At 43.3% G+C, this 24,274-nt stretch overlaps 2 protein-coding genes across 3 annotated transcripts in view; one reads left to right on the top strand and one right to left on the bottom strand.

Moving 5' to 3' along the window:
- Positions 1-24,274, top strand: part of LOC135556712 (zinc finger protein 609-like) — a 648,963-nt gene that overhangs the window by 128,993 nt on the left and 495,696 nt on the right. The window lies entirely within an intron of this gene.
- LOC135555205 (zinc finger protein 609) overlaps positions 1-24,274 on the bottom strand; it is a 63,767-nt gene that overhangs the window by 1,979 nt on the left and 37,514 nt on the right. The gene's annotated exons all lie outside the window — the stretch shown is intronic.

The raw sequence follows: 24,274 nt of genomic DNA, 5'->3' as shown, positions 1-24,274 counted from the left end.
GACCTAATGTGTAGTCTCTGTAGCTCGCTGACCTAATGTGTAGTCTCTGTAGCTCGATGACCTAATGTGTAGTCTCTGTAGCTCGCTGACCTAATGTGTAGTCTCTGTAGCTCGCTGACCTAATGTGTAGTCTCTGTAGCTCGCTGACCTAATGTGTAGTCTCTGTAGCTCGATGACCTAATGTGTAGTCTCTGTAGTTCGCTGACCTAATGTGTGGTCTCTGTAGCTCGCTGACCTAATGTGTAGTCTCTGTAGCTCGCTGACCTAATGTGTAGTCTCTGTAGCTCGCTGACCTAATGTGTAGTCTCTGTAGCTCGCTGACCTAATGTGTAGTCTCTGTAGCTCGCTGACCTAATGTGTAGTCTCTGTAGCTCGCTGACCTAATGTGTAGTCTCTGTAGCTCGCTGACCTAATGTGTAGTCTCTGTAGCTCGCTGACCTAATGTGTAGTCTCTGTAGCTCGCTGACCTAATGTGTAGTCTCTGTAGCTCGCTGACCTAATGTGTAGTCTCTGTAGCTCGCTGACCTAATGTGTAGTCTCTGTAGTTCGCTGACCTAATGTGTGGTCTCTGTAGCTCGCTGACCTCATGTGTAGTGTATATTCGACATGATTTGAAGGTGCAATAGCTTTACTTATCATAAACTGTACCATTCCTGAAAACAATAACCAAGCTTCCTCGAAGTTCAGGGAGAAAGCTGCCTTTGGGTTTACAAGGCACATGGCGGCTTTGCCAGGGAGGGTGAGGTTTCTGCAAACACCAAACACATATGGAGTCCATTTCCTCTTTCACCAGCAGGTTGACGTCAGGCAGGACTAAAGAGGCCTCTGAAATCATCAAAGCCACAAACCCTGCCCCAGAGATCAAGCTCCAGGCTCCTCACCAGAGCTTCCCCCTCACCGGATATTTAGTGTAATTAACACCATGACATATCAATCCACTGCAGTCAACAAAAGCACCAAAACAAGGTTGACTTCTACTGCCGGAATCAAAGCCCGCTAACCCAGTTTGCTCTATATAAGCTAATGGGGGAGGAGGGAAGAAAATGGATAACAGTGTCAGCATTAATGATCTGTAATGACGGTCTTGGTGAAGCAACAGCCTATTATTAGGCTGCCTCTCCGTTTAATACGACACAAATAGATTTGCATTCATAAGTGAGTGGGGGTGGGAGGACCTGACTAAACAAAAGACACACTTCGGCCTAACATTTTGTGCCAGAATTCTTTGCTAGGAAGTTCTGGTTCATCTTAGTCTCAGCCTGTACGATCAAACGGACCAAAAAGGCAAAAAGAGACTCTAGCAATGACCTTCTTCTTAACCAGTTTGTTCTGAGTTATTGGTATTCCCCACACTGGGCTTTTTACACATGACAGACCAATAAAGAGTGAAACAAGACCCAGGCATTTTATGGGCCCTGACACACTTTGCCTCCATTGAGGCAGATCACAGCCCTTTGCCTCCATTGAGGCAGATCACAGCCCTTTGCCTCCATTGAGGCAGATCACAGCCCTTTACCTCCATTGAGGCAGATCACAGCCCTTTGCCTCCATTGAGGCAGATCACAGCCCTTTGCCTCCATTGAGGCAGATCACAGCCCTTTGCCTCCATTGAGGCAGATCACAGCCCTTTGCCTCCATTGAGGCAGATCACAGCCCTTTGCCTCCATTGAGGCAGATAACAGCCCTTTGCCTCCATTGAGGCAGATCACAGCCCTTTGCCTCCATTGAGGCAGATCACAGCCCTTTGCCTCCATTGAGGCAGATCACAGCCCTTTGCCTCCATTGAGGCAGATCACAGCCCTTTGCCTCCATTGAGGCAGATAACAGCACTTTGCCTCCATTGAGGCAGATAACAGCCCTTTGCCTCCATTGAGGCAGATCACAGCCCTTTGCCTCCATTGAGGCAGATCACAGCCCTTTGCCTCCATTGAGGCAGATCACAGCCCTTTGCCTCCATTGAGGCAGATCACAGCCCTTTGCCTCCAATGAGGCAGATCACAGCCCTTTGCCGCTTTTGATTTCCTAACACTGGGTCAAAAACAACTTGTGTGCCGGAAGAGGACACAAGCTCTCTTTTCAAGGCACTTATCATATGAATGCGATGGCGTAACCCTTTCGCTCCTTCATGACAATGGAAGGCCAATTCTCTCACACACACGAAGAGAGAAAGAAAGAGTGAGATGCACTCGAGATGTTTGCATTGTCTGATTGAGATGCATGACACGTACCATAAACAAAGTAGATTTGACAAAGGCTGACCATTTTAGATACTCGGCATTCGGCATTATTCTTGAAATGGAAAGGTAAATAACAAAAAAATGTAACTTTACAACAAACAAAATCTTCCCTTCACTGGAAACAGGATATAGAGCCAGTGGATAGTCACTGTTTTCAGCATTGGGTCCTTCCTTGCTCTAGCTACTATAGCTAGTTACAATCTAGCGAGTGGAAACAGGATATAGAGCCAGTGGATAACCACTGTTTTCAGCATTGGGTCCTTCCTTGCTCTAGCTACTATAGCTAGTTACAATCTAGCGAGTGGAAACAGGATATAGAGCCAGTGGATAGCCACTGTTTTCAGCATTGGGTCCTTCCTTGCTCTAGCTACTATAGCTAGTTACAATCTAGCGAGTGGAAACAGGATATAGAGCCAGTGGATAGCCACTGTTTTCAGCATTGGGTCCTTCCTTGCTCTAGCTACTATAGATAGTTACAATCTAGCGAGTGGAAACAGGATATAGAGCCAGTGGATAGCCACTGTTTTCAGCATTGGGTCCTTCCTTGCTCTAGCTACTATAGCTAGTTACAATCTAGCGAGTGGAAACAGGATATAGAGCCAGTGGATAGCCACTGTTTTCAGCATTGGGTCCTTCCTTGCTCTAGCTACTATAGCTAGTTACAATCTAGCGAGTGGAAACAGGATATAGAGCCAGTGGATAGCCACTGTTTTCAGCATTGGGTCCTTCCTTGCTCTAGCTACTATAGCTAGTTACAATCTAGCGAGTGGAAACAGGATATAGAGCCAGTGGATAGCCACTGTTTTCAGCATTGGGTCCTTCCTTGCTCTAGCTACTATAGCTAGTTACAATCTAGCGAGTGGAAACAGGATATAGAGCCAGTGGATAGCCACTGTTTTCAGCATTGGGTCCTTCCTTGCTCAAGCTACTATAGCTAGTTACAATCTAGCGAGTGGAAACAGGATATAGAGCCAGTGGATAGCCACTGTTTTCAGCATTGGGTCCTTCCTTGCTCTAGCTACTATAGCTAGTTACAATCTAGCGAGTGGAAACAGGATATAGAGCCAGTGGATAGCCACTGTTTTCAGCATTGGGTCCTTCCTTGCACTAGCTACTATAGCTCTGGCTGTGTTGCAGTGTGTTCTGTTGAATTCTTGACATGCTCACCCAGCAGCCGGGTAAAATGCTCCGTCTGCGTTTGATTGGTTGTGAAGCCAGATGGTCAGACAGGGGGGGAGGGAATAAATAAATAAATAAAAATAACTCTTAAGTAGTCTGGTCTAATCCTTTAGTCACAGGGCTTGAGCCTGCTGAGAGGTGCAAGCATTCCCGTCAGCTACAATCCCAACTAAAAAACATGAGGCCACAGAACCAGGAAGAATCCAGTCACAGACAGACAGCCAAACATACTGCAAAAATGGATGGGTTCTACTTGATAAACACTTAGCCTAGCTGTCTGACTATCACTCTGCTGTTACTCACTGTTCATCAGATATGCATAGTCACTTTAACCATATCTACATGTACATACTACCTCAATCAGCCTGACTAACAGGTGTCTGTATGGAGCCTCGCTACTGTTATAGCCTCACTACTGTATATAGCCTGTCTTTTTACTGTTGTTTTATTTCTTTACCTACTTATTGTTCATCTAATACCTGTTTTGCACTCTTGGTTAGAGCCTGTAAGTAAGCATTTCACTGTATTCGGAGCACGTGACAAATAAACTTTAATTTGATTTTGATCAATCTGTGATTTTAAGAACTCTATCCTGCAATGTCAGGGAAAGACCGTGTTGAAAAGATAACATAGAATCTAATAAGACTATTTGTGCTGCTTGAAATGATTATTCTATGGCAAGCAGGACGCCAGAGCTATTCTGAGAACTGCCTTTCTGGTGAAATGTCTCTAATTCCACACTTAATTAAACTAACCGAAGTCAGAGGATTTCTGCAGGATGAGACGTGATTACAAAATGTCCACTCGCTGCTCTGCTCTCTTTTCATTGTCATTCAGTAACACTCTCCTTATATGGTAATTGTTCAGAAATAATCTGGGCAAGTCCATGGCAACAGAGTGATGTTGAGACTCAGATGTTTCACTTTAAAATGTATGATAAACAAAAGCCAATGACGGCAAAGGTATACAAGCCATACAACTCTATGCACAAGGACTAACTCATTACCACTGAAAATATTACAAAACCACATTTATACTCAACAAAAATATAAACGCAACATGTAAAGTGTTGGTACCATGTTTCATGAGTTGAAATAAAACATCCCAGAAATGTTCCATATGCACAAAAAGCTTATTTCTCTCAAATCTGGTGCAAAACACCAGTCTCAACGTCAACAGCGAAGAGGCGACTCCGAGACACTGGTCTTCCAGGCAGAGTTGCAAAGAAAAAGCCATCTCTCAGACTGGCCAATAAAAATAAAAGATTAATATGGGCAAAAGAACACAGAAACTGAACAGATGAACTCTGCCTCGAAGGCCAGCATCCCGGAGTCGCTTCTTCACTGTTGAAGTCGAGAGTGGAGTTTTTCGGGTACTATTTAATGAAGCTGCCAGTTGAGGACTTGTGAGGCATCTGTTTCTCAAACTAGACACCAATTTACTTGTCCTCTTGCTCAGTTGTGCACTGGGGCTGCCCACTCCTCTTTCTAATCTGGTTAGAGCCAGCTTGAGCTGTTCTGTGAAGGGAGTTGTACACATCGTTGTACGAGATCTTCAGTTTCTTGGCAATTTCTCACATGGAATAGCATTAATTTCTCAGAACAAGAATAGACTGACGAGTTTCAGAGAAAGTGCTTTGTTTCTGGACATTTTGAGCCTGTAATTGAACCCACAAACGTTGATGCTCCAGATACTCAACTAGTCTAAAGAAGGCCAGTTTTATTGCTTCTTTAAATCAGAACAGTTTTCAGCTGCGCTAACGTAATTGCAAACGGGTTTTCTATGATGATCAATTAGCATTTTAAAATGATAAACTTGGATTAGCTAATACAACGTGCCCCTGGAAAACAGGAGTGATGGTTGCTGATAATGGGCCCCTGTACGCCTATGTAGATATTCCATTAAAAAATCATCCGTTTCCAGCTACAATAATCATTTACAACAATAGCAATGTCTACACTGTATTTCTGATCAATTTGACGTTATTTTAGTGGACACAAATAATGTGCTTTTCTTTCACAAACAAGGACATTTCTAAGTGACCCCAAACTTTTGAACGGTAGAGTATCTCATTTTTTTATACACACACACACACACACACACACACACACACACACACACACACACACACACACACACACACACACACACACACACACACACACACACACACACACACACACACACACACACACAGTCAAAAGTTTGGACACACTGTATTCCCAATCTGTCCCTCATACCATCAGTCACCTAATCATCCCCAGCTTACAATTGGCTCATTCATCCCCCCTGTAACTATTCCCCAGATTTTTGCTGTAAATGAGAACGTGTTCTAAGTTAACTTACCTGGTAAAATAATATAAAAAAGGGTTGTTTTTTTCTTTTTTACTATTTTCTACGTTGCGGAATAATAGTGAAGACATCAAAACTATGAAATAACACATGGAATCATGTAGTAACCAAAAAAGTAGCCACCTTCAGCCTTAATGACAGCTTTGCCCACTCTTGGCATTCTCTCAACCAGCTTCACCTGGAATGCTTTTTCAACAGTCTTGAAGGCGTTCCCACATATGCTGAGCACTTGTTGGCTGCTTTTCATTCACTCCGCGGTCCAACTCATCCCAAACCATCTCAATTGGGTAGAGGTCGGGTGATTGGGGAGGCCAGGTCATCTGATGCAGCACTCCATCACTCCTTCTTGGTCAAATAGTCCTTACACACCTGGAGGTGTGTTTTGGTCATTTTCCTGTTGAAAAACAAATAATAGTCCCACTAAGCGCAAACCAGATGGGACGGCGTATCACTGCAGAATACTGTGGTACCATGCTGGTTAAGTGTGCTTTGAATTCTAAATAAACCCCTGACAGTGTAACCAGCAAAGCATCTCCTCCTTCATTCCTCACGATGGGAACCACACATGCGGAGATCTGTTCACATACTCTGCGTCTCACAAAGACACAGTGGTTATAACCAAAAATCTCAAATTGGACTCATCAGACCAAAGGACAGATTTCCACCAGTCCAATGTCCATTGCTTATGTTTCTTGGGCCAAGCAATTCGCTTCTTATTATTGGTGTCCTTTAGTATTAAGTTTCTTTGCTAATTCAACCATGAAGGTCTGACTCACGCAGTCTCCTCTGAACAGTTCATGTTGAGATGTGTCTTACTTTGGGCTGGAATTTGACGCTGGTAACTCTAATGAACTTATCCTCTGAAGCAGAGGTAACTCTGGGTCTTCCTTTCCTGTGGCAGTCCTAGTGAGAGCCAGTTTCATCATAGCACTTGATGGTTTTTGAGATTGCACTTCAAGAAACGTTCAAAGTCCTTGAAATTTTCCAGATTGACTGGCTTTCATGTCTTAAAAGTAATGGACAATAATTTCTCTTTGCTTATTTGAGCTGTTCTTGCCATAATATGGACTTGGTCTTTCACTAAATAGGGCTATCTTCTGTATACCACCCCTACCTCGTCACAACTGATTGGTACAAACGCATTGAAGAAATTCCACAAATTCCCTTTTAACAAGGCACACCTGTTAATTGAAATGCTTTCCAGGTGACTACCTCATGAAGCTGGTTGAGAGAATTCCTTGAGTGTGCAAAGCTGTCAACAAGGCAAAGAGTGGCTACTTTGAAGAATCTCAAATATAAAATATATATATTTGTTTAACACTTTTTTGGTTACTACATGATTCCAGATGTGTTATTTCATAGTGTTGATGTCTTCACTATTATTCTACAATGTAGAAAATCGTTTTTTAAAATAAAGAAAAACCCTGGAATGAGTAGGTGTCCCAACTTTTGACTGGTACTGTATATAGTGTATATTTACATTGTATCATATACATGAGTTAAAAAAATAAAATCATAATTACTCCTTGTTAGAAAAAAGTTTGGTCCAAATCGAATCTTAGGTACTATATTTGTTGAATAGTACATGAATCCTATAAATTAAAATGGCCAATTTGGGTGCTAACAATTAGCTTAATTTCTCAGAGATCAACTGATATTGTAACAATAATATTGTAGGAATGGTATCTATTTCTAACAGAAAGGATTTCAGAACAACCTGATGGTAAGGTTTCCATCCTCTTTCTGGTGCTTTTTGGAGGTGGAACGACCAAGACTCCCGTTTTCAGAACACAGTATGAAACTACTCCATACAGATTTTCTGTTGTCTCCTCTATCAAACAAACCTGCTGTAGCCCAATTTACTACCTCAGATTTGACAAAAGACTTCTCCATCTAGTTAATCAGCATTCACAAGATCAATCAATCATCTTAAAGCTTATTAAATATACATCTTATTGTTGTGGACTTGAGTGGAGGGGGCTTAAATAATTGCATTTTTCATCCCTTGCTAGATCAATTGAATTTCCCACCAATCCATTACTTTTTTACATTTTTAGTTGCACTCACAAATTCTGCTCTACTTCATGATGTTGGCAACATGGGAAAATCCCCTGATTGACAGTCACTGTGGCAAGCAATACCAAGCAATTCTGTCTCCCCGCTCTTCTCTCCGTGGAGGATTATGAGCAACAGTTAGCCATTTGAAAACCACGGGGTCATGTAGAGCCGCAACACAGCTTGCAGACACAGAAATAACGTTACATCGTTTAAGGGTTTAGAATTTAACAGGCTATCATTCTGTTGGAAATGCTTGAGATAATAGCTTGATACTAGTCCTGAGCTATCTGAAGTCCAATACCATTGCATTTGTTATGTTTTATTTTACCCTTTTACCTTACCAGGTAATTGACTGAGAACACATTCTCATTGACAGCAACAACATGGGGAATAGTTACAGGGGAGAGGAAGGGAGATGAATGAGCCAATTGTACGCTGGGGATGATTAGGTGACCGTGATGGTATGAGGGACAGATTGGGAATTTAGCCAGGACACTGGTGTTATCATAAGAGTAGGGGTGATAAATGCCATGGGATCTTTAGTGACCACAGAGAGTCAGGACACCCATTTAATGTCGCATCCAAAAGACGGCTCCCTACACAGGGCAAAGTCCCCAAACACTGCCATGGGGCACTGGGATATTTGTTTAGCGATCCGAGGAAAGAGCACCTCCTACTGGCCCTCCAACACCACCTGGTCTACCATTCAGGGACCAACCAGGACCAACCCAGCTCTGCACCCCCCACAGCAACTTGCCCAAGACTTTCTCCTTCCCCCAAACCCAGATAGGTGATGTTCTGAAAGAGCTGCAAAATCTGGACAAACAGATCACCGACCATTTCGAAACCCACCGTACCTTCCCTGCTACGCAATCTGGTTTCCAGGCTCGTCATTGGTGCACCTCAGCCACGCTCAAGGTCCTAAACGATATCATAACTGCCATCGATAAAATACAATACTGTTCAGCCCTCTTCATCGACCTGGCCAAGGCTTTCAACTCTGTCAATCACTGCATTCTTATCGGCAGACTCAATAGCCTTGGTTTCTCAAATGACTGCCTTGCCTGGTTCACCAACTTCTTCTCTGATAGAGTTCAGTCAAATCGGAGGGCCTGTTGTCCGTACCTCTGGCAGTCTCTATGGGGGTGCCACAGGGTTCAATTCTCTGTCTGACTCTTTTCTCTGTATGCATCAATAATGTCGCTCTTGCTGCTGGTGATTCTCTGATCCACCTCTACACAAACAACACCATTCTGTATACTTCTAGCCCCTCCTTGGACACTGTGTTAACTAATCTCCAGACAAGCTTCAATGCCATACAACACTCCTTCTGTGGCCTCCAAATGCTTTTAAATGCAAGTAAAACTAAATGCATGCTCTTCAACCGATCGCTGCCCGCACCCGTCCAGCATCACTACTCTGGACGGATCTGACTTAGAATGTATGGACAACTATAAATACCTAGGTAATACATAGGTGTCAGATTAGACTGTAAACTCTCCTTCCAAACTCACATTAAGCATCTTCAATCCAATATTACATCTAGAATCGTCTCCCTATCCATGCTGCCAAACATACCCTCGTAAAACTGACCATCCTACCGATCCTTGACTTTGGCGTTGTCATTTACAAAATAGCCTCCAACACTCTACTCAGCAAACTGGATGTAGTCTATGTAGTCCCCGGTATTGAGATCCTCATGATTCCATATGTATTGAGATCCTCATGATCCTCATTGAGATCCTCATGATTCTATATGTATTGTGATTCTATATGTATTGAGATCCCCATGATCCTCATTGAGATCCTCATGATTCTATATGTATTGTGATTCTATATGTATTGAGATCCCCATGATCCTCATTGAGATCCTCATGATTCTATATGTATTGAGATTGTATATGTATTGATTTCCTCCTGATTCTATACGTATTGAGATTCTATATGTATTGTGATCTTCATTATTCTATATGTATTGAGATTCTCATGATTCTATATGTATTGAGATCCTCATGATTCTAGATGTATTGAGATTCAATATGTATTGATTTCCTCCTGATTCTATATGAATTGAGATTCTATATGTATTGTGATCTTCATTATTCTATATGTATTGTGATTCTATATGTATTTAGATCCTCATGATTCTATACGTATTGAGATTCTCATGATTCTATATGTATTGTGATTCTATATGTATTTAGATCCTCATGATTCTATATGTATTGAGATTCTCATGATTCTATATGTATTGAGATTCTCATGATTATATAATGTATTGAAGATTCTATATGTATTGAGATTCTCATGATTCCATATGTATTGTGATTCTATATGTATTGAGATTCCATATGTATTGTGATTCTATATGTATTGAGATTCTCATGATTCTATATGTATTGAAATTCTATATGTATTGAGAATCTCATGATTCTATATGTATTGAAATTCTATATGTATTGAGAATCTCATGATTCTATATGTATTGAAATTTTATATGTATTGTGGTTATCATGGTTCTATATGTACTGAGATTCTCATGTTTCTATATGTATTGAGATTCTATATGTATTGAGATTCTATATGTATTGAGATTCTATATGTATTGTGATTCTATATGTATTGAGAATCTCATGATTCTATATGTATTGAGATTCTATATGTATTGTGATTCAATATGTATTGAGAATCTCACGATTCTATATGTATGAGATTCTATATGTATTGAGATTCTATATGTATTGTGATTATATATTTATTGAGAATCTCATGATTCTATATGTATTGAGATTCTATATGTATTGAGATTCTATATGTATTGTGATTCTATATGTATTGAGAATCTCATGATTCTATATGTATTGAGATTCTATATGTATTGTGATTCAATATGTATTGAGAATCTCACGATTCTATATGTATGAGATTCTATATGTATTGAGATTCTATATGTATTGTGATTATATATTTATTGAGAATCTCATGATTCTATATGTATTGAGATCCTCATGGTTCTATATGTACTGAGATCCTCATGATTCTATATGTACTGAGATCCTCATGGTTCTATATGTACTGAGATCCTCATGGTTCTATATGTACTGAGATCCTCGTGATTCTATATGTACTGAGATCCTCATGGTTCTATATGTACTGAGATCCTCATGATTCTATATGTACTGAGATCCTCATGATTCTATATGTACTGAGATCCTCATGATTCTATATGTACTGAGATCCTCATGATTCTATATGTACTGAGATCCTCATGATTCTATATGTACTGAGATCTTCATGATTCCATATGTACTGAGATCTTCATGATTCTAATACGCCCCATTCCGACAGATCATTCCTTTTCATTTCACTGCACCTCCGTGGAAAATGTGATTCCATTAAAACATCTTGATACCAAAAGGCATGACTTCCATTAACTACAGACAGATACAGTTCCTACTCGATGGTTAGCCTACAGTACCTAGCGCCAGCTCAATGTGTACTGAGTGTGCTCTGTTAGCCCCTGAACAGGTTGTCCTCTCCACTCAGTCACACACAAACCCTGGTGGCATACTGCGTTGCTACAGGTGCCCTTCCAGGTGTCTGTACATATCTAAACTCATTCAGCTTTCTCTGCCACATGCCAGTGAGCCAGGAAGTGAACAGCGAGGAGAGGCACCAGTGAATCTGGGCAGACATGCTTCCGCTGCACTACAAGGGCCTAATTAACACAGGCATTCGCAGCGGATGCCTGATGAGAAACGTGAAGGGAGAATAAAGCATCCGCGGCCCAGGGACGCCTCTCGCAACACGATGACAGACAAAGGGATCAGATTGATTCCAACCTCGGTTCTGTCAGGGCTTTCAAAGCAGCGGTGGAAAATTAAAAAACAGACAAGATGGAGAGAGCTGGGAAAAAACAAGCGCGAGAGATTACACAAGAGAACCTGTGACCTGATTGGGCAGAGCTCTGCCTGCACAGCACCGCCTTTCATTTTTTTGTTTTATTCCCCCTTCGCTGCAGAGTAATTGAAAAACTCTAATAAAGAAGGAGGTTTCAAAGCCTGCTGGCGCAGAGAGAAAGTGACAGGCTCTGTGTGCATCACAGAGAGCTCTCTGAAGAGGCTGGGCGTGGTAGAGAAGCAGCAGCAGCACAGGCAGAAGCACTTCCCCCTGGTTAGATTAGGCCCGCTACACGAGATGAAAGAGTTGCTATGGTTTTCATCTTCCCTTTTGTTTCCCCCCCCCCCTCACTAAATCAGAGACCTCTGGGAGCAGAGACACCCCTCCACTGTGGCAGGCCCAGGGAACGATTTATCGAGCCTTCGCTCAGAGATGATGACACACTGAGTGATACAGACGGCCCTATTGCTTTTTCAGACCCGGAACCTGCTCTGCACTAGGCAGACATTGATTGCTCGGCTATTGACGTGGCTGCTGGGCTGAGTGTGCTCTGCCTCTGTTTCCTGGGAGCTTTGCCTGCCTGCATTATTCAGCTATCATTAAGAAAGGGACAGGAGGATCCCCAATGGCCGCCGGGGCTCTGCCTGCCTGGCTCATAACTCACCGGTGTCACCGCCAGCCTTTTACAGACAGTGGCCACCTTCAGCAGTCACATATCAGTACTGCTTCCCACCGTCCCGTCTGATAGGGTCGAGAGGGGTCCGGAAACCCTATCTGTGACGACCCAGTGTGTTGCCCTTATCAGTAAAAGCACCGTATGCTGTTTAAACATCCCACGCAGGTTGAATGCTGTCCATTCGGATCAGTGTCACTCCTCAAATCAATCTCCCAGGGTTGTCAAAACACCAAGAAAATCCTTACCTGCCAAAGGGAATCTGTTGTCACGTCACATGACCTCATTCACCCAATTATTTTGTAAAGCCTACCATTTAGGCCTATAAAGCTTTTCGACGTCGAGTGTTTTCATATCTTAACAATGGATTTGCATTCACAGAGCCTGCGTGCATTGCCTCCCACTGTAGTCTAGTTCAGTACTGAGGGATTAAAGGAACAATCTGAACAGGCAATGTTCCAGTATATCATTTTACAATCCATCCACAACATTCTGTTTTCACCCTTCTCAAAACATCTCTGATTGAATCAATATTTTCATGAATAGGAGAGCAGCAAAGCATTTCCCTCAGGGGTTGGAGAGTGGATTCCAACTGCAATTTGTCATTTCAATAACGCTCATTCAAAACCTCCGTTTACAGTGTATCCATGGCAACAGGCCCTCAGAAGGAGAAATTCCATTTCGATCCCAATTTCACAACATGCCAGTGGTGATGAAAGCCGGCACGATAGAGAGCAAATAAAAACTGAGCCGGTCTTGGTAGCACAGGCCCGTTCTTGGTAGCACAGGCCCGGTCTTGGTAGCACAGCCTCGGTCTTGGTAGCACAGGCCTGGTCTTGGTAGCACAGGCCCGGTCTTGGTAGCACAGGCCCGGTCTTGGTAGCACAGGCCCGGTCTTGGTAGCACAGCCCCGGTCTTGGTAGCACAGCCCCGGTCTTGGTAGCACAGCCCCGGTCTTGGTAGCACAGCCCTGGTTTTGATCACCTCTTGAGGCTGGCACCTTTAGCACTGCAGAATAACAACCAAATAAGGACTTCAATTACATTTGTAGGACCCGCTAATGAGGGATGGGTATTCCGTACAGGGATCCACGCCGAGGCCGGCCAGAGTAATTGGATTGTGTGCCGACTGAAATAGAAATATCCCAAACCAGGCTCCAAGTGATGGGAATCATCAAATTAAATTTTATTGGTCACATACACATTATTGCGGGTGTAGCGAAATGCTTGAATTACCAGGAACTGGAGAGGGCAGCCATTCTCTGCTTAGTGTCTGAATTTAACCTTTATTTAACTATGCAAGTCAGTTAATTAAGAACAAATTCTTATTTACATTGACGGCCTAGGAACAGTGGGTTAACCACCTCGTTCAGGGGGTAGAATGACACGTTTTTTTTACCTTGCCAGTTTTGGGAATCGTTCCAAAAGGTTTAGTGGCCCAACGCTCTAACCACTAGGCTACCTGCCACCCCAAGGGAGGTAGGTGGCAGCCACTTCAGAGTACAGGACTTTAATTTCCTTCCCCCTACACAACATAGTACAGTCCCTCTGGGTACTGTTTGCGTGCCGTGTCGAACACAGTGTTGACTCGGCAGCACTAAAAGGTATAAGTGAGCGTCTATTTATCTGCTCGTTGCAGACCAAGGCTTTTCAGTCCAGCTGGGCCATGCTACTCCAGTCGTAGACCACAGAGAAAGCCTTTGATATGTCCGCTGTGCTGTCAGATAAGCCGCGGCAGAAACAAAACATTTCCTGTTGTTTTTCCATCTCCATTCCCATTGGTGCATACATACGAATAAAGCAAGGTAATCGGTATGCATCAGATTTCACTTGATCATGATCGGTGGATGAGAAGAGAGGAGAGAAAGAGAGAAAACCATATGGCAGGCGGGAGGGATGAGAAACCCCCCGGTAATAGGTTCAAAGAGAGGGAGCGCATTGCAGACCCAGCCGCCATGTTACAGATCAGTTCCAGGCCTTTTTTACACACGGCACAGAAACAGTGCTCTGCCGACAACTCTGGCCAGGAAGAGGTCCGCCCGCACATTCACAGACCTGACAAGTTGCCAGATTGATTTCCCCAGAAGTGTGAAGTGCAGCTATGGAGCATTTGCAGGAGGCTCTATTAGAGAGAGCCCAGCCATCAACCACTGCAATGGCCCTGTATCAACCCAGAGAACAGAAGGGTCCCGGGGGAACACAGAGACAATGCTCAGCCTCAAGGACAGTAGGCCATTTTCTCCTGTCACTCATGTTCAGCCAGCCATTACAGCTCCAATGATCACTATACAGAGGAGAGTCCCACTGTGCAGCGTATCAGTAGCTCAGTGACATGTCTGGGGTCTCTGAAGCACAGCCCAATCAATTCATGTTTTACTACACTCCGAGATATGACTTGAGCCGTGTTGATTACAATTAAGTCCGAATGCGCAGCGAGCTAAAACAGGGATGCATTTCTGCACCAGATGCATTCGATTTATTACGTAGGCTAATTTGTCGGTTGAAATAAAAATGTAAACAAGCTGACTGAAATATGTTCCGGACACTCGATGTGGACCACACAGCCGTCACTGCTAAGCTTCTGGGCTTAGTAAAGATGTCCTGGTTTTTTTATTTTAATGGCCAAACAATTTTCAGATATATTCATCTTCTTCCAAGTTGTTTGTTAATGTTTCCCAGGTTTGTTCGAACTGGACACAATAAGACAAATTTAAAACTGTTTAAAGCCACTGCTCTGCGGTTTCTTTATGTCTGTCTGACTTCATATTTGAATAGTTTTCATTTATTGTGTGCAGGAGTACAAGGAAACGAGGATTCCAAATGACAGGCCTAACATTCCATGTGGCAGATTGTGACGATGTAAACACATCCCCACGTAAAAGAAAGACTGAATATTTCCCACAAGTCTTTGTGTAAATGATTATTTATGTGTAGGACTGTGTTCTCTAATATCATTTTCCACCATGTCACCAAAACCAGTTCATTGTCTTTAATTGAATGTATGTGGGGAATGTTTGTATGTCAGCACAGGTTGGCTAATTGTTCATTGTAGGCTCCTCCCACTAACTAAGCCAATGAGCTGCAGATGTTTAAATGCTTATGGGAGAACGCCAGTTTGGGACAGAGGTGTGCAAGGAAAGACCTGTGCTTAATTTTAGGTCTTAACTTTGCCATTTTATAGCCTGTTTTTGTATTTCTATATTTATTCAAATCTCACATTGAGAAGAAAATATGGGTCATGGGTCAGCCTTCTCACACAGATACCGTTATCAAACACTGCCTAACCTTTATGGTAGATACCGTTATCAAACACTGCCTAACCTTTATGACAGATACCGTTATCAAACACTGCCTAACCTTTATGGTAGATACCGTTATCAAGCACTGGATAACCTTTATGACAGATACCGTTATCAAACACTGCCTAACCTTTATGGTAGATACCGTTATCAAATACTGCCTAACCTTTATGGTAGATACCGTTATCAAACACTGCCTAACCTTTATGGTAGATACCGTTATCAAACACTGCCTAACCTTTATGGTAGATACCGTTATCAAACACTGCCTGACCTTTATGGTAGATACCGTTATCAAACACTGCCTAACCTTTATGACAGATACCGTTATCAAACACTGCCTAACCTTTATGGTAGATACCGTTATCAAACACTGCCTGACCTTTATGGTAGATACCGTTATCAAACACTGCCTGACCTTTATGGTAGATACCGTTATCAAACACTGCCTAACCTTTATGGTAGATACCGTTATCAAATACTGCCTAACCTTTATGGTAGATACCGTTATCAAACACTGCCTAACCTTTATGGTAGATACCGTTATCAAATACTGCCTAACCTTTATGGTAGATACCGTTATCAAACACTGCCTAACCTTTATGGTAGATACCGTTATCAAGCACTGCCTAACCTTTATGGTAGATACCGTTATCAAACACTGCCTAACCTTTATGGTAGATACCGTTATCAAACACTGCCTAACCTTTATGGTAGATACCGTTATCAAACACTGCCTAACCTTTATGACAGATACCGTTATCAAACACTGCCTAACCTTTATGGTAGATACCGTTATCAAACACTGTCTAACCTTTATGGTAGATACCGTTATCAAACACTGCCTAACCTTTATGACAGATACCGTTATCAAACACTGCCTGACCTTTATGGTAGATACCGTTATCAAACACTGCCTAACCTTTCATATAGCAGATACCGTTATCAAACACTGCCTAACCTTTCATATAGCAGATACCGTTATCAAACACTGCCTAACTTTTATGGTAGATACCGTTATCAAACACTGCCTAACCTTTATGGTAGATACCGTTATCAAACACTGCCTAACCTTTATGGTAGATACCGTTATCAAACACTGCCTAACCTTTATGGTAGATACCGTTATCAAACACTGCCTAACCTTTATGGTAGATACCGTTATCAAACACTGCCTAACCTTTATGGTAGATACAGATACCATTATCAAACACTGCCTAACCTTTATGGTAGATACCGTTATCAAACACTGCCTAACTTTTATGGTAGATACCGTTATCAAACACTGCCTAACCTTTATGGTAGATACCGTTATCAAACACTGCCTAACCTTTATGGTAGATACCGTTATCAAACACTGCCTAACCTTTCATATAGCAGATACCGTTATCAAACACTGCCTAACCTTTCATATAGCAGATACCGTTATCAAACACTGCCTAACTTTTATGGTAGATACCGTTATCAAACACTGCCTAACCTTTATGGTAGATACCGTTATCAAACACTGCCTAACCTTTATGGTAGATACCGTTATCAAACACTGCCTAACCTTTATGACAGATACCGTTATCAAACACTGCCTAACCTTTATGGTAGATACCGTTATCAAACACTGCCTAACCTTTATGGTAGATACCGTTATCAAACACTGCCTAACCTTTATGGTAGATACCGTTATCAAACACTGCCTAACCTTTATGGTAGATACCGTTATCAAACACTGCCTAACCTTTATGGTAGATACCGTTATCAAACACTGCCTAACCTTTATGGTAGATACCGTTATCAAGCACTGCCTAACCTTTATGGTAGATACCGTTATCAAACACTGCCTAACCTTTATGACAGATACCGTTATCAAACACTGCCTAACCTTTATGGTAGATACCGTTATCAAGCACTGCCTAACCTTTATGGTAGATACCGTTATCAAACACTGCCTAACCTTTATGGTAGATACCGTTATCAAGCGTGCAAAATTATTCAGCCCCTTTACTTTCAGTGCAGCAAACTCTCTCCAGAAGTTCAGTGAGGATCTCTGAATGATCCAATGTTGACCTAAATGACTAATGATGATATATACAATCCACCTGTGTGTAATCAAGTCTCCGTATAAATGCACCTGCACTGTGATAGTCTCAGAGGTCCGTTAAAAGCGCAGAGAGCATCATGAAGAACAAGGAACACACCAGGCAGGTCCGAGATACTGTTGTGAAGAAGTTTAAAGCCGGATTTGGATACAAAAAGATTTCCCAAGCTTTAAACATCCCAAGGAGCACTGTGCAAGCGATAATATTGAAATGGAAGGAGTATCAGACCACTGCAAATCTAACAAGACCTGGCCGTCCCTCTAAACTTTCAGCTCATACAAGGAGAAGACTGATCAGAGATGCAGCCAAGAGGCCCATGATCACTCTGGATGAACTGCAGAGATCTACAGCTGAGGTGGGAGACTCTGTCCATAGGACAACAATCAGTCGTATATTGCACAAATCTGGCCTTTATGGAAGAGTGGCAAGAAGAAAGCCATTTCTTTAAGATATCCATAAAAACTGTTGTTTAAAGTTTGCTACAAGCCACCTGGGAGACACACCAAACATGTGGAAGAAGGTGCTCTGGTCAGATGAAACCAAAATTGAACTTTTAGGCAACAATGCAAAACGTTATGTTTGGCGTAAAAGCAACACAGCTCATCACCCTGAACACACCATCCGATCGCTGCCTGCACCCGCATGCCCGACTAGCATCACCACACTGGATGGTTCCGACCTTGAATATGTGGACACCTATAAGTACCTAGGTGTCTGGCTAGACTGCAAACTCTCCTTCCAGACCCATATCAAACATCTCCAATCGAAAATCAAATCAAGAGTCGGCTTTCTATTCCGTAACAAAGCCTCCTTCACTCACGCTGCCAAGCTTATCCTAGTAAAACTGACTATCCTACCGATCCTCGACTTCGGCGATGTCATCTACAAAATTGCTTCCAACACTCTTCTCGGCAAACTGGATGCAGTTTATCACAGTGCCATCCGTTTTGTCACTAAAGCACCTTATACTACCCACCACTGCGACTTGTATGCTCTAGTCGGCTGGCACTCGCTACATATTCGTTGCAAGACCCACTGGCTCCAGGTCATCTACAAGGCCATGCTAGGTAAAGCTCCGCCTTATCTCAGTTCACTGGTCACGATGGCAACACCCATCCGTAGCACGCGCTCCAGCAGGTGTATCTCACTGATCATCCCTAAAGCCAACACCTCATTCGGCCGCCTTTCGTTCCAGTACTCTGCTGCCTGTGACTGGAACGAATTGCAAAAATCGCTGAAGTTGGAGACCTTTATCTCCATCACCAACTTCAAACATCAGCTATCTGAGCAGCTAACCGATCGCTGCAGCTGTACATAATCTATTGGTAAATAGCCCACCCATTTTCACCTACCTCATCCCCACAGTTTTTTATTTATTTACTTTTCTGCTCTTTTGCACACCAATATCTCTACCTGTACATGATCATCTGATCATTTATCACTCCAGTGTTAATCTGCAATATTGTAATTATTCGCCTACCTCATGCCTTTTGCACACATTGTATATAGACTCCCCTTTTTTTGTCTACTGTGTTATTGACTTGTTAATTGTTTACTCCATGTGTAACTCTGTGTTGTCTGTTCACACTGCTATGCTTTATCTTGGCCAGGTCGCAGTTGTAAATGAGAACTTGTTCTCAACTAGCCTACCTGGTTAAATAAAGGTGAAATAAAAATAAAAAATAAAAATCCCCACTGTCAAACATGGTGGTGGCAGCATCATGGTTTGGGCCTGCTTTTCTTCAGCAGGGACAGGGAAGATGGTTAAAATTGATGGGAAGATGGATGGAGCCAAATACAGGACCATTCTGGAAGAAAACCTGATGGAGTCTGCAAAACACCTGAGACTGGGACGGAGATTTGTCTTCCAACAAGACAATGATCCAAAACATAAAGCAAAATCTACAATGGAATGGTTAAAAAAAAAACATATCCAGGTGTTAGAATGGCCAAGTCAAAGTCCAGACCTGAATCCAATCGAGAATCTGTGGAAAGATCTGAAAACTGCTGTTCACAAATGCTCTCCATCCAAACCTCACTGAGCTCGAGCTGTTTTGCAAGGAGGAATGGGAAAAAATGTCAGTCTCTCGATGTGCAAAACTGATAGAGACATACCCCAAGCGACTTACAGCTGTAATCGCAGCAAAAGGTGGCGCTACAAAGTATTAACTTAAGGGGGCTGAATAATTTTGCACGCCCAAGTCACTGACTTGTGATCATTGCCCTTGATAGTTTGATTGTATTGATATTCCCAGCCTTGGTTACATTCGTCCATTTTTGTCCTAAATATTGAGTCATTGAAACAAACCGCTGAATCGAGGCAGCAAACGATGTACCAGGCCAGCCTTGATTTACAACCCAATATTTTTTGGACTGCCAAGAAACGTATTGGTGAATTATATTAATCATGCATTGAACTGTGTACGTCATGAAATGTTGAGTCTAATAGAACCTATTTTTAAAACCTCTTATGAAGTTGGTTTTGTAGCATAAACTGGAAATTAGATTTTTTTTTTTTTACTGATATCATGATTTTAGGTTTTATGTCTGCAAAGTAGTTAAAATGCTGTCAGAGCCCTCTTCATCTAAACAGATGAGCTTATCTTGATCGTTCTCTGTGACCTTTGGCCGGGGAAAACTCCCTAGTTTCCCAAGGCATGCAGGGAATGACAAATTTACCTCAATCTTGTCCAATTTAACAGGCAAATTCCTCTGATGAGATTAGTGCTTTGTTAATGCTGACCTCTGAACTATGACTCTTCTGCCTCCTATAAAGTCTGAGGTTTTCCAGAGTATTGTTTTTTTGCGAAACAAACCAACGCACAACAGCTGTTAGCAGTTTTCACTAGACCTGGGGTCGATGTTCAACCTACACTAGAGTCTGCATACCTCTAACATGTTCACTCCATAACCGTCCAACCCGACACACTGCTAAACTACTTAGCAGTTTTCACTAGACCTGGGGTCGATGTTCAACCTACACTAGAGTCTGCATACCTCTAACATGTTGACTTCATGACCGTCCAGCCCGACACACTGCTAAACTACTTAGCAGTTTTCACTAGACCTGGGGTCGATGTTCAACCTACACTAGAGTCTGCATTTCTCTAACATGTTGACTCCATGACTGTCCAGCCCAACACACTGCTAAACTAGTTAGCAGTTTTCACTAGACCTGGGGTCGATGTTCAACCTACACTAGAGTCTGCATTTCTCTAGCATGTTCACTCCATAACCGTCCAGCCCGACACACTGCTAAACTAGTTAGCAGTTTTCACTAGACCTGGGGTTGATGTTCAACCTACACTAGAGTCTGCATTTCTCTAGCATGTTGACTTCATGACCGTCCAGCCCGACACACTGCTAAAATAGTTAGCAGTTTTCACTAGACCTGGGGTCGATGTTCAACCTACACTAGAGTCTGCATTTCTCTAACATGTTGACTTCATGACCGTCCAGCCCGACACACTGCTAAACTACTTAGCAGTTTTCACTAGACCTGGGGTTGATGTTCAACCTACACTAGAGTCTGCATTTCTCTAGCATGTTGACTCCATGACCGTCCAGCCCGACACACTGCTAAACTACTTAGCAGTTTTCACTAGACCTGGGGTGCAGGATGTTCAACCTACACAGAGTCTGCATTTCTCTAGCATGTGACTCCATGACCGGACAGCCCGTTACACACTGCTAAACTACTTAGCAGTTTTCACTAGACCTGGGGTCGATGTTCAACCTACACTAGAGTCTGCATTTCTCTAGCATGTTGACTCCATGACCGTCCAGCCCGACACACTGCTAAACTACTTAGCAGTTTTCACTAGACCTGGGGTCGATGTTCAACCTACACTAGAGTCTGCATTTCTCTAGCATGTTGACTCCATGACCGTCCAGCCCGACACACTGCTAAATACTGGATTTTACAAAACAGATTTGGAGAAAGGAAATGTCAGTTAGGTCTAAGTGAGAAATTATAGTCATTGGTCATTAGCTATATAAATAACCAGAAGGGGGATTTAACACAGTCAGTCAACATGATAGGAGCGCTTTACACTCTGGAGGCAGACAGACAGGCTTAGGGTTACACATGGCTAGGAGTGCGGGAGGCAGAAAGACAGGGTTAGATGTGGTTAGGAGTGCAGGAGGCAGACAGACAGGGTTACACGTGGTTAGGAGTGCAGGAGGCGGATATGACAGGGTTACACATGGCTAGGAGTGCAGGAGGCAGAAAGACAAGGTTAGATGTGGTTAGGAGTGCAGGAGGCGGACATGACAGGGTTACACATGGCTCGGAGTGCAGGAGGCGGACATGACAGGGTTACACATGGCTAGGAGTGCAGGAGGCAGAAAGACGGGGTTAGGAGTGCAGGAGGCAGAAAGACAGGGTTAGATGTGGTTAGGAGTGCAGGAGGTAGACATACAGGGTTAGGAGTGCAGGAGGCAGAAAGACAGGGTTAGATGTGGTTAGGAGTGCAGGAGTCAGAAAGACAGGGTTAGATGTGGTTAGGAGTGCAGGAGGCAGAAAGACAGGGTTAGATGTGGTTAGGAGTGCAGGAGGCAGAAAGACAGGGTTAGATGTGGTTAGGAGTGCAGGAGGTAGACAGATCTCGTAAGCATGGCTTCCTCCACTGTTCTGCAGTTAGTGTGTAGTTTGTTCACTTTAGCCACAGCTCTCTAAATCACGAGGCTCTGTTTTCTTGACACACATTATTGATCAATTAAACGCTTAATGAAGTCAAGAGCAGGATGCCTCGGCCCTGAAGGACCAGTTTAGGCTTCCACTGATTTCCATAATTCAATAAATCACCTTTAATAACTAGGGCGCATCCACGCACACCAGCTGTTGCTGCAGGAACGGCGTAGAGCACATTTCCATTTGGCTGGCTTGCACTGGAACAGCTTGGCATTTAGGTCACACCCAGGAGAGAGAGAGAGTCATGTTCAGAAGTGGTTTCTAGTGGAATGTCTGGCATTTAAAATTAAAACACAAAATGAAAACCGCAAACAACTGCTGACTCATCTTGATGACATGTTATTGATACAAGTTTCCAAGACAACCATTAGCAGGTGTTGAAACCACGCCGTGAACCTAGTCCTGTGCATTGATTTCCCAACGCTTTGTGACAGGACAAAGGAGGATCAAAAAAAGTTGAACATTTGCAAGGATGTTTTTCCACATTGTTTATTCACGCATTGTTTATTTTGGGGCGGCAGGGTAGCCTAGTGGTTAGAGTGTAGAGGTGGCAGGTAGCCTAGTGGTTAGAGTGTAGAGGTGGCAGGTAGCCTAGTGGTTAGAGTGTAGAGGTGGCAGGTAGCCTAGTGGTTAGAGTGTAGAGGTGGCAGGTAGCCTAGTGGTTAGAGTGTAGAGGCGGCAGGTAGCCTAGTGGTTAGAGTGTAGAGGCGGCAGGTAGCCTAGTGGTTAGAGCGTAGACGCGGCAGGTAGCCTAGTGGTTAGAGCGTAGAGGCGGCAGGGTAGCCTAGTGGTTAGAGCGTAGAGGCGGCAGGGTAGCCTAGTGGTTAGAGCGTAGAGGCGGCAGGGTAGCCTAGTGGTTAGAGCGTAGAGGCGGCAGGTAGCCTAGTGGTTAGAGCGTAGAGGTGGCAGGGTAGCCTAGTGGTTAGAGTGTAGAGGCGGCAGGGTAGCCTAGTGGTTAGAGTGTAGAGGTGGCAGTTAGCCTAGTGGTTAGAGTGTAGAGGCGGCAGGTAGCCTAGTGGTTAGAGTGTAGAGGTGGCAGGTAGCCTAGTGGTTAGAGCGTAGAGGTGGCAGGTAGCCTAGTGGTTAGAGTGTAGAGGTGGCAGGTAGCCTAGTGGTTAGAGCGTAGAGGCGACAGGGTAGCCTAGTGGTTAGAGTGTAGAGGCGGCAGGTAGCCTAGTGGTTAGAGCGTAGAGGTGGCAGTTAGCCTAGTGGTTAGAGTGTAGAGGCGGCAGGTAGCCTAGTGGTTAGAGTGTAGAGGTGGCAGGTAGCCTAGTGGTTAGCGTGTAGAGGTGGCAGGTAGCCTAGTGGTTAGAGTGTAGAGAGTGTGGCAGGTAGCCTAGTGGTTAGAGTGTAGAGGTGGCAGTTAGCCTAGTGGTTAGCGTGTAGAGGTGGCAGGTAGCCTAGTGGTTAGCGTGTAGAGGTGGCAGGTAGCCTAGTGGTTAGCGTGTAGAGGTGGCAGGTAGCCTAGTGGTTAGAGTGTAGAGGCGGCAGGTAGCCTAGTGGTTAGCGTGTAGAGGTGGCAGGTAGCCTAGTGGTTAGCGTGTAGAGGTGGCAGGTAGCCTAGTGGTTAGAGTGTAGAGGTGGCAGGTAGCCTAGTGGTTAGAGCATTGGACTAGTAACCGAAAGGTTGCAAATTCGAATCCCCGAGCTGACAAGGTACAAATCTGTCGTTCTGCCCCTGAACAAGGCAATTAACCCACTGTTCCTAGGCCGTCATTGAAAATAAGAATTTGTTCTTAACTGACTTGCCTAGTTAAATAAAGGAAAAATAAATTAAAAATTCAGTAAGGC

Source organism: Oncorhynchus masou, chromosome 15 (genome assembly GCF_036934945.1).
Source record: "Oncorhynchus masou masou isolate Uvic2021 chromosome 15, UVic_Omas_1.1, whole genome shotgun sequence".
NCBI classification, from domain to species: Eukaryota; Metazoa; Chordata; class Actinopteri; order Salmoniformes; family Salmonidae; genus Oncorhynchus; species Oncorhynchus masou.
This window is presented reverse-complemented; position numbering and strand designations above follow the sequence as displayed.